This window comes from Herpailurus yagouaroundi, unplaced genomic scaffold, assembly GCF_014898765.1.
Source record: "Herpailurus yagouaroundi ecotype Mexico unplaced genomic scaffold, PumYag 77, whole genome shotgun sequence".
NCBI classification, from domain to species: Eukaryota; Metazoa; Chordata; class Mammalia; order Carnivora; family Felidae; genus Herpailurus; species Herpailurus yagouaroundi.
The window spans coordinates 95303023-95316367 of record NW_024412388.1 but is presented as its reverse complement, the minus strand read 5'-3'; the positions used below and the strand labels follow the sequence as shown (position 1 = coordinate 95316367).

Sequence of the window (13345 nt, the reverse complement as noted above, 5' to 3'; positions counted from 1 at the left end):
TGTGATTAAGCCTTTTTTTTTTTTTTTTTTTTGCTCTGGTCTGAGTAAAAAGTATACATGTGACCCCTCACTTATCTTTACATAGCTTCCCTTGTTGCCCCTCTGTACTTATGATTATGCTGGGGAGGTCAGGGGACTGGCAGTAAATGCACCAGGTGTTTTTTCTAGCTCCATTTGAGCTATTACTGTCAAAGAATCTTTTAAAACTTGGATGCCTCAGAGGAGAGGTTTCTTCTCTGATCTGCTCTGAATAGGTTGCCATTACCTTAAAATTATTTTATTCACACTGTGTTCTAGCAAATATAGTACTTACCCTCCTGGTGCCTTGCTTGACAGGGAAAAAAATACGTAAAGCAGAAATCTCAAAAGGCCATCCAGGAATTTTTCAAATGAATTTATCTTAGACTTCTCTTTGCCAAAAAAAAAAAAACCCACAAAAAACAAAAACAAAAAGAAAAAACTCAAAGCCACAGAAGAGCATCTAAGTGTGCCTCTTATATCTTCCTTGGACAGGAATTGGTTATGAGAAAAGTTACATGATCTTGACATTGACCCCTGGTTATTGATGCTTTTGCAAAACAAGCCTTTCACTTCTCTAAGAGTTGGAGGAGTTAGAATGTGATTTTGATAGATCTAATAGCATCATCCAAATGGAGTCAGATAAACTGAAATGCATTTTGGACTTTTAAAATATTGCATACCAGCGATTTGATAACACTGGCATGATACCCACACATCCCTATTACAACAAAGAAAATAGAAAGATAATGCTTTCTTATATATGTTACAATGTCAAAAAGATGCCCAACATCACTAGTTTCTAGGGAAATGCAAATCATATCACCTCATACCTATTAGGATGACTGCTATCAAAATGAAAGGAAGGAAGGAAGGGAGGGAGGGAGGGAGGGAGGGAGGAAGGAAGGAAGGAAGGAAGGAAGGAAGGAAAGAAGGGAGGGAGGAAGGGAGGGAGAAAAGAAGGAAGGAAGGAAAGAAGGAAGGAAGGACGGAAGGAACAGAGGGAGGGAGGGAGGAAGGAAGGGAAGAAGGGAGGAACAGAGAAAGGGAGGGAGGAAGGGCGAACAAATGTTGGCAAGGATTTGAAGAAATTCAAGCCCTGTGCTATGTTGGTGGGGTAATTAGAATTACCATATGATCTAGAAATTCCACTTCTGGGCGTATATTCTAGAAAAATCAAAAGCAGAGCCTGAAAGTTACTGGTACGCCATGTTCATAACATTAATCACAATAAGCTGAAACACAGAAGCAACCCATGTGTCCATCAAAGGATGAGTGGAAAAACAAAATGTGGTATACATAGATGAGGGAATATTACTCAGTCTTAAAAATTCTGACACATGCTACAATATGTATGAATCTTGAGGACATTATGCCAAGTGAAATAAGGCAGTCTCAAAAGGACAAACACTGTGCTACCACTTGTATGGGGCACCAGGTGATCAGATTCACAGAGACAAAAAGTAGAATGGCAGTTGCTAGGGGCTGGGGGGAGCAGGGAATGGGAAGTTATTATTTAATGGATATAGATTTCAGGTTTGCAAGATAAAAAGAGTTCTGGAGATGGAGAGTGGTGATGTTTGCACAACAGTGTGAATGTACTTAACACTACTGAAACCAACACTTGAAAATGGCGAAGGTGGTACATTTTATATTATGCAGATTTTTACCACAATGAAGACATTTTAAATGGCATTAATATCATGAATTAGGCATACCTCTTATAGATGATGATCTCAGACATCTAATTAAAGGCTAAAAGAAGGTCACCTGTGCTACAACCAAAGTCACTGGTTTGTGCAGCCATCCTTGGGCATTTAGCTGTGACTGCTTAACAAATTAATTCTTCAGCTCCCGAGGCACATATGTTTTACAGGAGTCCCCCCCCGCCTTGCCTGTGGTTTTGCTTTCCACAGTTTCAGCTACCTGCAGTGAACTGCAGTCAGGAAGCACATCCTCCTTCTCTGACTACACATCAGAGGGCCAGTAGTAGCTTAACATCACATCACAACACCTACGTCATCTACCTCACTTCATCTCATCATGCAGGCATTTTCCTTCTCACATCATCACGAGAAGAAGGGTGAGTACAGGACAATAAGATACTTTTAGAAAGAGAGAGAGAGAGACCACATTCACACAACTTTTATTACAGTGTATTGTTATAATTGTGCCATTTTCTTGTGGGGAATTCCTTATTGTGCCTAATTTATACATTAAACTTTATCACAGGTATGTAAATATAAGAAAAAACACAGTGTATGTAGAGTTTGGTACCACCTGCATGTTCAGGCACCCACTGGGGGTCTTGGGACATATGCCCGCGGGTAAGGGAGGACCACTGTAATCAGTTTTTCTTGAAGGACGCATCAAGAAGGGTACACTGAGTGAAGTTAAAGGTTCTCTGAATGTCCTGTTGAGAATTGTTAAGGCTAGGGCCAGAGTTTCACCTGCTTTATTTTTCTTCCTCTCTGCTAAATTTATCATGGCCGTGCTCAATGGCACCGAGTCCAGGATCATTCAGTTGGCAACTCACTGGGACCCCAGATGGCTTCTTGTTAACATGGGGCCATTGTGGCCATCCCTACAGATGTTCCCTTGGCTCATCTTCTAGCTAACTTAGAGCAGACTTCTCTTCAGACACACATCTAGGAAGGCTATTCGCTTTCATGACAAGATGCCAATCTTGCCTCCATATGGTTTACTGTCTAACTGGGCCAGAAAAATGCTTCTTAGAGAAGGTGACATTTAAGCTGAATCTTTAAGGAAAGAGCAGAAGTTTGTCAAGCACACCAAGAAAAGGGGGAACTTCAGTCAAAGGAAGAAGCTGTCATGAGACGTTGGTTGAAAGTGCTTGGAACCTTTAAAACAAGCAAGTAATCTGCTGTGGTTAAACCCCAAAAGAGGTGTGTTTAGCCAGTTCAGGTTTAGCCTATTTAGAAGTTCTTCAGGACACCATCCCACAGAGCCTTGCTCTGCTTCATTTCTTGACTGTCTCTTACATCCCTCTCAGTCCCACAGGGAGAGAGCAGCAGAGATAGGGGCAAAGAGAAGACAAAGAGAAAGGGAGAGGGGCGCCTGGGTGGCGCAGTCGGTTAAGCGTCCGACTTCAGCCAGGTCACGATCTCGCGCTCCGTGAGTTCGAGCCCCGCGTCGGGCTCTGGGCTGATGGCTCAGAGCCTGGAGCCTGTTTCCGATTCTGTGTCTCCCTCTCTCTGCCCCTCCCCCGTTCATGCTCTGTCTCTCTCTGTCGCAAAAATAAATAAACGTTGAAAAAAAAAATTAAAAAAAAAAAACAAAGAGAAAGGGAGAGAGAGAAGCAGAGGAGGAGAAAGAGAGACAATGTATACAGATGTATGGTGGCTGGAATGTTTGTAAAGAGAAATGGCATGGTCTTCCTATGGTATCTAGAGAAAGGGGGCCCTAATCCACCAGGACTGTCCATGAACATGGACAACAGTCAATGTAGAGAGACTTCTTCTTCATTTAAATTTTGGATGGGCCCCAAAAGCCACCTGGTCCACTGCCTCCTTACTCAAGTATGAAGCCACCCAGGGACTGGGTGAAGTATAACTCAGAGGGCTTGACTCAGGGAAGTAGGTAGGAACAGGTGTGGCATGACTTTCTCAACCCTGAAATGCTCCCCTTCCCAAAAATTATCTCTCCCCAGCCTGCCAGCACATATAGCATTTTTTCATGTTATGTCATTTATTTTCGACCATTACCAAGTGGTATAATTCTCTCCGTTTCACCGCTGAGGTTTAGACCAAGAAAGGTAAGGAATATCCCCAGTGTTGCAAGCTAGTATATCATAAGGTTAGGATGAACTACCAGTAACAAACACCTGAAATATGGAAGCTTAAATGAGATAGAAGTCCAAACGCAGGTAATTCAGGGCTGACACGACCATTACATGGTCACCATAGGCCTAGGACTTTTTAGGCTCTCTGCTCCATCATCCCTGGTATGTGGTGCAAGATGGCTGCTGGAGTTCCAGATATCACACCTACACTCCAAAGAGCAGGAAGGAGGAAGAAGGGACAACTATTTCTAACTATTTCTAACTCTGCACATTTTCACCTAGCTATCATTGGCTAAAAGTTAGTCACATGATCACACAGTCTTTTAGATAATAATGTGTCCATCCAAAAGTCAAGTTCTGTTATTTCTAAGTATAAGGAGAGTGGATATCCAGAAGACAGCTAGCACTCTGTTACAGCTGGAAAGAGACTAGACAGATGTAGATCAATTTAATTCCACATTCCATCTATTTGCCATCACTCTCCTACTTTTCACTGTAGGATGAAAGAATGGCATTAGCCAAAGCCCAAAAGTGTGAGAGTCCAGGGCCGTTCAGAAGAGTGACAAGCTCCGTGTAGCAGGTACATCTGGGGTATAGCTAGATATAGTGTAGATGACATTAGAAAGGTAGGAAAGTATGGTAAAGAACCTTGGATACTCAAAAGTCAGTGGGAATCACTGCAGGTTTTTGAGGAGGGGAGGAGCCTCTACTCAACTGGTGGCTGAGGATCCTGGGGACATGCTGAAGAGTCTAGTGTTCCGGGGGGGCCTGCCTCTAATATTTGGCCTGTCTCTACCATTAGACAAGTTGTTTAACCTCTTTGCACCTTATTTTCCTCATCCGTACAAAAGTTCATGTAAATAAAGTGCCGAAAATAATCCCTGGCATAGAGTATGCTCTCTGAAACGGTTTTCTTTCTTTCTTTTTTTTTATGTTGGTCTTGAATTCTATGAAGCTAAACAGGAAATGAAGTAGGGGGCGTTCCCTTGGGGCTGACGGATCCCAGAATCCAGTCAGGTGGCGACTTCCTTAACAGCCCCGTGTGGCTTTATAGGGTCTGGTCACTGTAAGGGGGCCTGCGAAGAGGATAGGGATTTTGGTGACCTTGGAACAGCACTCCACTCCAGATTCTTCCTCTTCCCAGATATTTCTCGCTCCTTCGTGGGTTCGGGCTCCAGGCTTAGTGCCTCCAGGCTCCAGATCCAGTCTCTTCTCTGAAAACCAGGCCGGGACTGGGTTGAGACAGTACCACTCTCATGCCCCTATTCTGTGTCTGGTCCTGGGGGGGGGGGGGGGGGCCATGCTCATCTTGCCGCTGGAGTCCTTTAGCAGGAAGGAGATTTTGGCTGCCTGGTCCCTTGTAGCTACTCCTCGGGGCCAGAGAGTTTCCAGGGGATTCTTGAGGAGCCTCAGAAATCCCAACATCAAGGAAGGGTCAAATTTAAAAGGAAAACTTCTTCCCCAGGGCCTTGGAAATAATTAATATAACTTTGAAAGTAAAATTAATTTTCAACAGCGCTGCCCTTTTCCCCAGGTAATACTTTGATTAGTTCAAGGAGGGTATTGCCAAGATGCAAAACTGGGGGCTTGAAAGGATTTCTTACTCCAGCCTTCTTGTCACTCTGTATTTCATCAAAGCAGCAGCAAAAAGGGTGATGTGAGGTTGGTATCCTCAAAGCACCTCATACCTCGTAAGTGGGGGAAATAGCCACTTGGACTGCGGTGGAGCTGATGAGACTCCTGCCCAGGACTTCTGATGCCAGAGCCCGTAATTTCCCCTCACCAGCATGTGGCGCTGTTGGCCATTCCCTCCTCTGGTAACTCTTTCCTCTGATGTCTATGACACTAAGTTCCTTTCTTTTCTCTCCTCCCTATTTAACTGATTATTGTCCACAATCTTTACTGTCTCCCCTTCGTTTGTGTATCCCTCAGAGGCTGCCGAATCCCAATGAGCTATTTCAGAAGTATGTCTCAAATCTGTACTCTCCTCTCTTTTTTATTTTAGCTTTTAAAAAATCAAACACATAATTTTATTTATTTAAAAACAATTTTTTTAAACATTTATTTATCTTGGAGAGAGAGAGAGACAGAGTGCGAGTAGGGGAGGAGCAGAGAGAGAGGGAGGAAACACAGAATCCAAAGGCTCCAGGCTCTGGGCTGTAAGCACAGAGCTCAACGCGGGGTTCAAACTCACAGACAGTGAGACATGACCTGAGCCGAAGTCAGACGCTTAACTGACTGAGCCACCCAGGAGCCCCGCAAACACATAATTTTAAAAGGCAAATATGGCTAAAATGCTTCTAACTCGATAGAGCAGTCCCCTTCTCACATCGACCTGCCCCAGTGCTTGGTCCTCTCCTAAGAGGCAGAACTGCAGCATAAGGCTGTGCTGGTTCTGCAAAACTCAACTTTGGGGGTACCATTTAAACACTGTGAGTTGTGAAATGCACATCCACCATATATAGTAGTCTATTCAAGTTGTAACCCGTCGTCTTTCAGTCATTTCTTCTAACATTTGCCTTTATGACTCTAAATAATAAGATTGTACTGCTTTTTCTTGATTCTCGAATACCAGTTATTATGTATTGAGGTCCTCTGACAATGAATGATTACTTAGCTCTCTCAGACTCCCCCAACCACGCTATATGATTTCTCCTCTTTTATCTTTTTATCTGTGTAGTTATCTCACAACTTCATTTCAATCAGTATTCAATAGCTCCCTAATTAGAACCATGTAAAAGCTATTTACTGCTGTGTCACATAGTATACTGTTATGGCTGCTTTCTTGTTCAGCTTTGGTTTTTCATATGGTTAATAGTTGCCTTCTTTTTTTCCCATTTCCTTGTTCAACTTTAGTTTTCACATGGTTCATAGTTGCCTTCATTTTTCCCCCATTTTCTTAGTATTCAGTCTACTAATGACTGGCTCAATCTCCCCATTTCTAACAGCAACTTCTCAAATGCAGTTTGGTATCATTTACACACACTCTCTCTCTCTCTCTCTCTCTCTCCTGCCCCTCCCCCCCTCCACCAGAGAGTTGTCTTCTGAACTTTAAATCTCCCTGTTCTATAAACTGTTTACTGTTTAGGTCAGCTACACAGCTCTTGTCCTGAGACTTCTATTCACTAACCTGGGCATTCCTTTCACTTCTTTCCTTCTTGGACCTCATGCTTCCTCTTTCCTCGTTTGGTAGAGCATATTGCCTAGTAGTTTCTGTAGACATGATACAGTGGAGTTAGGTTTGTTGAGATTTTTGTAATTCTGAAATATCTTTATTCTACATCACACATCATGATAGTTTGACCAACTGTATATTCCTAGAGTGGAAATAATTTTTCTTCATAATACTGAATGTAGTTCTCCCCTGTCCTCTAGCTTTCAGGGAAGCTTCTAATTCTAAACTTCTGCATATAACCTGGTTTTTTGTCTGGAATATTTTTCTATTAATTCTTTACCCCTGGTATATTGAAATTTCATGAGGATGTGTCTTGGTGCAGCCTTTTAAAAGATTTATTTTGGGAGGAACACTTTTTGGACTTTTAATCTAGATACTTCTGTACTTTGGTTTTCCCAAATATCATCAAATTATGTCTTTGTTTTATCCATTTTCTCTGTTCTGTCTTTCTACAAACTCTGCTGGTTTGCTATCAGAGGTAGAATCCTCCAATTTCCCTGTCTTTTCTATATTATTATTATTCATATCTTTATCTCTGTGTCCTACTTTCAGTGGGATTTTTCCAATTTAATCTTCCAATCCTTTTGAATTTTTAATTTTAGTTATATTGCTAATTTGCAAGAGCTTTTTCTTATTTTCTTACCATTTCTTTTTTATAGCATCCTTGTTTCTCTGAGGATGCTAATTATTGCTTTCTTTAAAGTTCGTTTTCTTCTGCTCATTTTTTTCTTTTCTCTCTGATTTTTATGCTGTAGACATTTCTGAAAATCTAGACCACTTAACTTCTGTTCATTTTTAAGACTAAAATGATTGGAAGACTGATGGGAAGTCTTCTGTGATTAACCAAGGCTTAATGACTGCTGGAGTTCAACCTATGGACTGGATGTTTTTTCCTTGGGGAAATATACGTGTGTGTGTATGCATGTGTGTGTGTCTGTCTCTTTTCCTCCTCCTTCTGCTGGGGCAATTTGAGATTCTCCAGAGAAGGACAATCCAGTCTCCTCTCATGAGGGTGTAAGTGTGGCAGCTGGTATCTAGGGGGTAGGGTAGGGGACTGTGTGTCTCACTATTCAGGATGCAGCCTCTCACGTATTTCCTGTCTTTTCAGTTGACCACCTCAGCCAAGCCTTCTGCTATGCCTGGTATCTCTGAATTCAGAGGCGCTCTGGTTCAGTTGTTCTCAAGAATAAATCTCTTCCGGGGTGCTTGGGTGGCTCGGTCAGTTAAGCATCTGACTTTGGATCAGGTCATGATCTCAGAGTTTGTGAGTTCGAGTCCTACATCAGGCTCTGTGCTGACCACTCAGAGCCTGGAGCCTGCTTCAGATTCAGTGTCTCCCTCTCTCTCTGCCCCTCCCCTGCTCGTGCTCTGTCTGTCTCTCTTTCAAAAGTAAATAAACATTAAAAATTTTTTCAAAAAAGAATAAATCTCTTCTTTCCCACCAAAGTGAGGGAGGGATAGTCACCTGGATGGGCAGAGTTGGGGTCTGGAGGTCTAACTGATCCTTTTACAGACTTCCAACCTATTCCCCCGTTCAACTATGGCACACTTCCATGCACCTGGTACTCCTGGGATTTTCATCTTTTTTGGGTTTTCAAAGTGAATAGAATTGCTTCTCACCAATACACCCATCCAAAGACACTTAACTGTATTCATTTTAAGCTTTCTCTGTTCTGTTACATCAGTTCCCAACATCCCATGTAGTTTTTGTCTTTATGTATTGAGGTTTGGGATTATGTATGTTTTCCAAGTTTCACCAGTGATGGAATGCATATTTTATTCTAGTCCTTCTTAGAGCTTCAGTGATTTTTTTTTTAAGAGAAGTAAGCAGAAGTGTCAACTTAAAACCAAAATATCCTGCCCTTTCCTGTCGTTGGCTGTGTGGAGTCAGCTCCTGGGTCTCTGACACCTGAAAATTGAGAGCTTCTTCCTGGCCTGGCAGCTGTACTTGGGAGTCTCGCACCTGTCACCATGCCATACAACAAATATATTGAGTTACACCATAAATCTATGGATATTCTTTGGATTATCATGAGAAAAAGATACAGAAAGAAGGTCGAAAAAGCTCATGAATGTTTAAACAAGGCAAAAAAGATGATTCGTCAAAAAACCAAGCTTTGCCATAAACAGCACCATGCCGAGGAAACACAAATGAAAAAGACTCAGGATACATGAAGAGGGAAACCCTAAACAAAAGAATGATGAAAAGACTTCAAAAGAAGCAGTACCTGCGTATCTTCTGGAGAGGGAGGCACAGTCCAAAATGAAGTGCTTTCCAGTAAGATTAAACGAGAAAATGGGGCACCTGGGTGGCTCAGTCAGTTAAGTGTCCAACTTTGGCTCAGGTCATGATCTCACAGTTTGTGAGTTCGAGCCCCGCATTGGGCTCTGTGCTAACGGCCCAGAGCCTGGAGCCTGCTTTGGACTCTGTGTCTCCCTCTTTCTCTGCTCCTTTCCCACTTGCACTATGTCTCTTTCTCCAAATAAATAAATAAACAAATAAACATTAAAAAAATTTTTTTAAAAGATTAAACAAAAAATGGAAAGAGAAAGTAGAAAAATGGGAAGTCCCTCTACCCAGAGTTCATGACCAGGGAGAAACAGAAGTGTTAAAAGTTATTTGAACAGGAAAGAGAAAGAAAAAAAGCATGGAAGAGGATGGTTACTAAAGACTGCTTTATTGGAGATGGCTTTCCTTGGAAACCACCTAAATATGAAAGATTCATTAGGCCCAGGGGCTTACGTTTCAAAAAGACCCATGATACAACCTGAACTGGAAGCCACCTTTTGCCTGCCAGTTCTTGTTGTAAAGAAGAAATCCCTTGGGGTGCCTGGGTGGCGCAGTCGGTTAAGCGTCCGACTTCAGCCAGGTCACGATCTCGCGGTCCGTGAGTTCGAGCCCCGCGTCAGGCTCTGGGCTGATGGCTCAGAGCCTGGAGCCTGTTTCTGATTCTGTGTCTCCCTCTCTCTCTGCCCCTCCCCCTTTCATGCTCTGTCTCTCTCTGTCCCAAAAATAAATAAATGTTGAAAAAAAAATTAAAAAAAAAAAAAGAAGAAATCCCTCTTTCCCACTTACAATTTTGGGTGTTATTACCAAAGGTCCAGTCACTGAGGTGAATGTGAGTGAATTGGACATTGTGACACAAGGAAGCAAGGTTCTTTGGGGAAAATATGCCTGGGTTGCCAACAGTCCTGAAAATGATGGATGCATAAATGCAGTCTTGCTGGTTCAACAGCAGTTTCATGCAAGTAACTCTTTATGATTATTGAAGACTGCACATCAATCAGGAGAACCACCATTACTGTGATGTTTGTGAATACTACCAGGCAGCTTTGCAGGTCTGCAGTCATCAAGAGAACTATTATTCTCTTGTAAAAAATATATATATTAAAATAGAGAAGTTTCACAAAAAAACAACTTAGACCCCCACCCCTTCCTTGTGCCTTCCACATCCACTGCTTAATCTACTTTCTCATTGACTTTTAAGTATCCTCTAGCTGCTTTCCTGGTCTCCAATGTCTTTCCCCTCTAATTCATCCTTTACAGATAACCTGATCTGATCACCTACCTCCCCAACTCAAGACCATTCTATGTCTACTCATAACGAACAGAACTATGTCCTTACCAGTTTGGTTTCAACCATCCTTTCCAGTCTTTCATTTACCTCTAGACTCATAAACTCGATTTTCAACATGTATCTACTGAGAAGTTACTATATTCCAGGTCCATTGGAGGCATTTGTAGATACAAAGATGAAAACACAGTTCATGCGCTCAGAAATCTCAGAGTCGCAGATAAGTAAAGACTGCTTCCCATCCCCACGTCTGTCTGTTAAAATTCTGTCCATTCAAAGTCAACCTCAAGCAACAAGCCTCCTCTATCTTCGTGTTGGAATTAATCTCTTCCATCCCCAGGCTCCCCTGAGCATTTCCCTGTACTGCTATTAGAACATTGAATCCAGATTACCTTGAATAGGCCTGTAGATATGTTTTCTCCCTCACTTTATGTAGGACTCCTTTGTGGTAGGGACAACAGAGATCTCTGTCACATCAGGAAAGAGTTCTGCATAAAGCAGGAACTCAATAAAAATGTATTGAGAATATTAAGTTTTCCTGTTACTGAATTCAAGGAAGAAGTGTTTGGTTGGTATTTATATGAGGGACACTGAATTGCTTTATTTATTCTTTTGACATTCAAACAGTTATTAACCTGCTGTGGACCGGGCCTGTGCTGTGGACCGGGCACTGTGGTTACAAAGATGAAAAAGGCACAGTTGTGTCCTGAAGTGGCTCACGGTCCAGGGAGAAGAAGACAGTAATGCAAATAATTGCAAAAGCATGAGACAGGGGCTATAATAGAGACAGAGCAGGGCAGGAAGAACTTAGAGCCCTGCCTGCAAAGGGGGGTGGCACCAGAAAGAAGGTGATATCCAGCCAACATGTGAAGGATGGAGAGCAGTTCCCTAGAGAGAGAAGGAATAAAAAGGAAATCCTAACGGATGTTATTTTCTCTTTTGGCTGTAGTGAAGGGGGGGACCCCAGTTCTTGTTCAAACAGATTCACCCTTTCAATATTCAAATGCTTGTGAAGGACCTACTTACTGTGAGCTGGGTCCCCTGCTAGGCAGATATTTTTAATATACGTTCTCTAAAAAGCAGATAAAGGAACTTCACATTTTAATTCAAAGGGTTTTATGAAGAACTGCAATAATGTAGTCCAGATAAGTGTTCTGATGATTTCTTAATTCAAAGAAAAAGCTTAGAAGAATGCATGTAGCTAACGTATCCATTAGGCAGTTTCTCTCAAATATCTGCTGTCCCCCGCAAGCATTTGGCAAGAGCTGCATTGCAATCAATTCCTGGTTGAATTATCTGATGAGGGTCGGAAATGCCATTATTCTGAGTTGTTGATTAAAGAGGGATTCACATGCTGTATATACCAGATGTGCAGGAGGTGGGGCCGACGGCCTGTGCTGAATGATTAGGGAGCCTGATTTGTATTCTCTCTCAGAGGCAGGGGCCATGAACTTCTCATAGTGGCTAAGGAAGGAACTGTGCATGTGTCCGTGTATGTGTGTGTGTGTGTGTGTGTGTGTGTGTGTGTGTGTGTATAATAGTGACCTCATGCCAAGCAACGCATTAGACATTATGTTCTTAAATTTTCACTGTAATCCTTTTGAGATAGATGTGTTATGGAGATGCCTGGTGACACAAAGTATTATTTAATTTATCTATTATAATTATTGTGATGATTTATGTGGCAATTTTAGCTGGGAAACTGCCAGCCAGTTCTCAGTATAAGTAGACACAGTCACATTGGGACATCTTTCTGTCTAGGGAAGGGTCACTAGAGTAGTTTCTCCAGTAAATGTAATGACAAGCAGGCACTGCATGCCCCAGGGAAGGTTATATAACAGCACCCATTTGGTGATCGACTGTTTTTCCCTCCTAATCTCTCCAAATCTGGGGAGCTTTTAGGTAGAAAGGGACTGTGAACATCCAGGGAGCTAAGGGGTAAAGACCCTTCTTTTTGAGGTTCAACATGATTAGAACTTCTTTAAATGAATGTTCCCCTGACTTCAATGTTAACTTCACAAGAACAAGGTTTACCTCTGTGTCCACAGGACCTAGATGGTAGCTAGCACTAGTAGGTGCTCAATAAATACCATTGAGTGACTCTTATCCCCCAGTTCTTTACCCTATACCCTCCTCCCAAGTTTTCCAGAATAAACTTTTACCGTCCCTTTTTTATGAATATTATATAATTTATTAAATAATATAGCTCTACAGGGAGGATATTTCCTCCATTTTTTAATTATTTTTTTAAATATGAAATTCATTGTCAAATTGGTTTCCATACAACACCCAATGCTCAACCCAACAGGTGCCCTCCTCAATGCCCATAACCCACCCCCCTATCAACACTCAGTTTATTCTCAGTTTTTAAGAGTCTCTTATGTTTTGGCTCCCTCCCTCTCTAACCTTTTTTTTCTTCCTTCCCCTCCCCCATGGTCTTCTGTTAAGACTCTCAGGATCCACATAAGAGTGAAAACATATGGTATCTGTCTTTCTCTCTATGACTTATTTCACTTAGCATAACACTCTCCAGTTCAATCCACGTTGCTACAAAAGGCCATATTTCATTCTTTCTAATTGCCACATAGTATTCCTTTGTGTATATAAACAACAATTTCATTATCCATTTGTCAGTTGATGGACATTTAGGCTCTTTCCATAATTTGGCTATTGCTGAAAGTGCTGCTATAAACATTGGGGTACAAGTGCCCCTATGCATCGGCCCTCCTGTATCCCTTGGGTAAATTCCTAGCAGTGCTATTGCTGGGTCATAGG

The 13345-nt window shown here is 42.0% G+C and overlaps 1 pseudogene; it reads left to right on the top strand.

Moving 5' to 3' along the window:
• Positions 1-8966: 8966 nt before the first annotated feature.
• On the top strand, positions 8967-10853 carry LOC121018680 (ribosome biogenesis protein NSA2 homolog; annotated as a pseudogene).
• The last annotated feature ends 2492 nt before the right edge of the window (positions 10854-13345 follow it).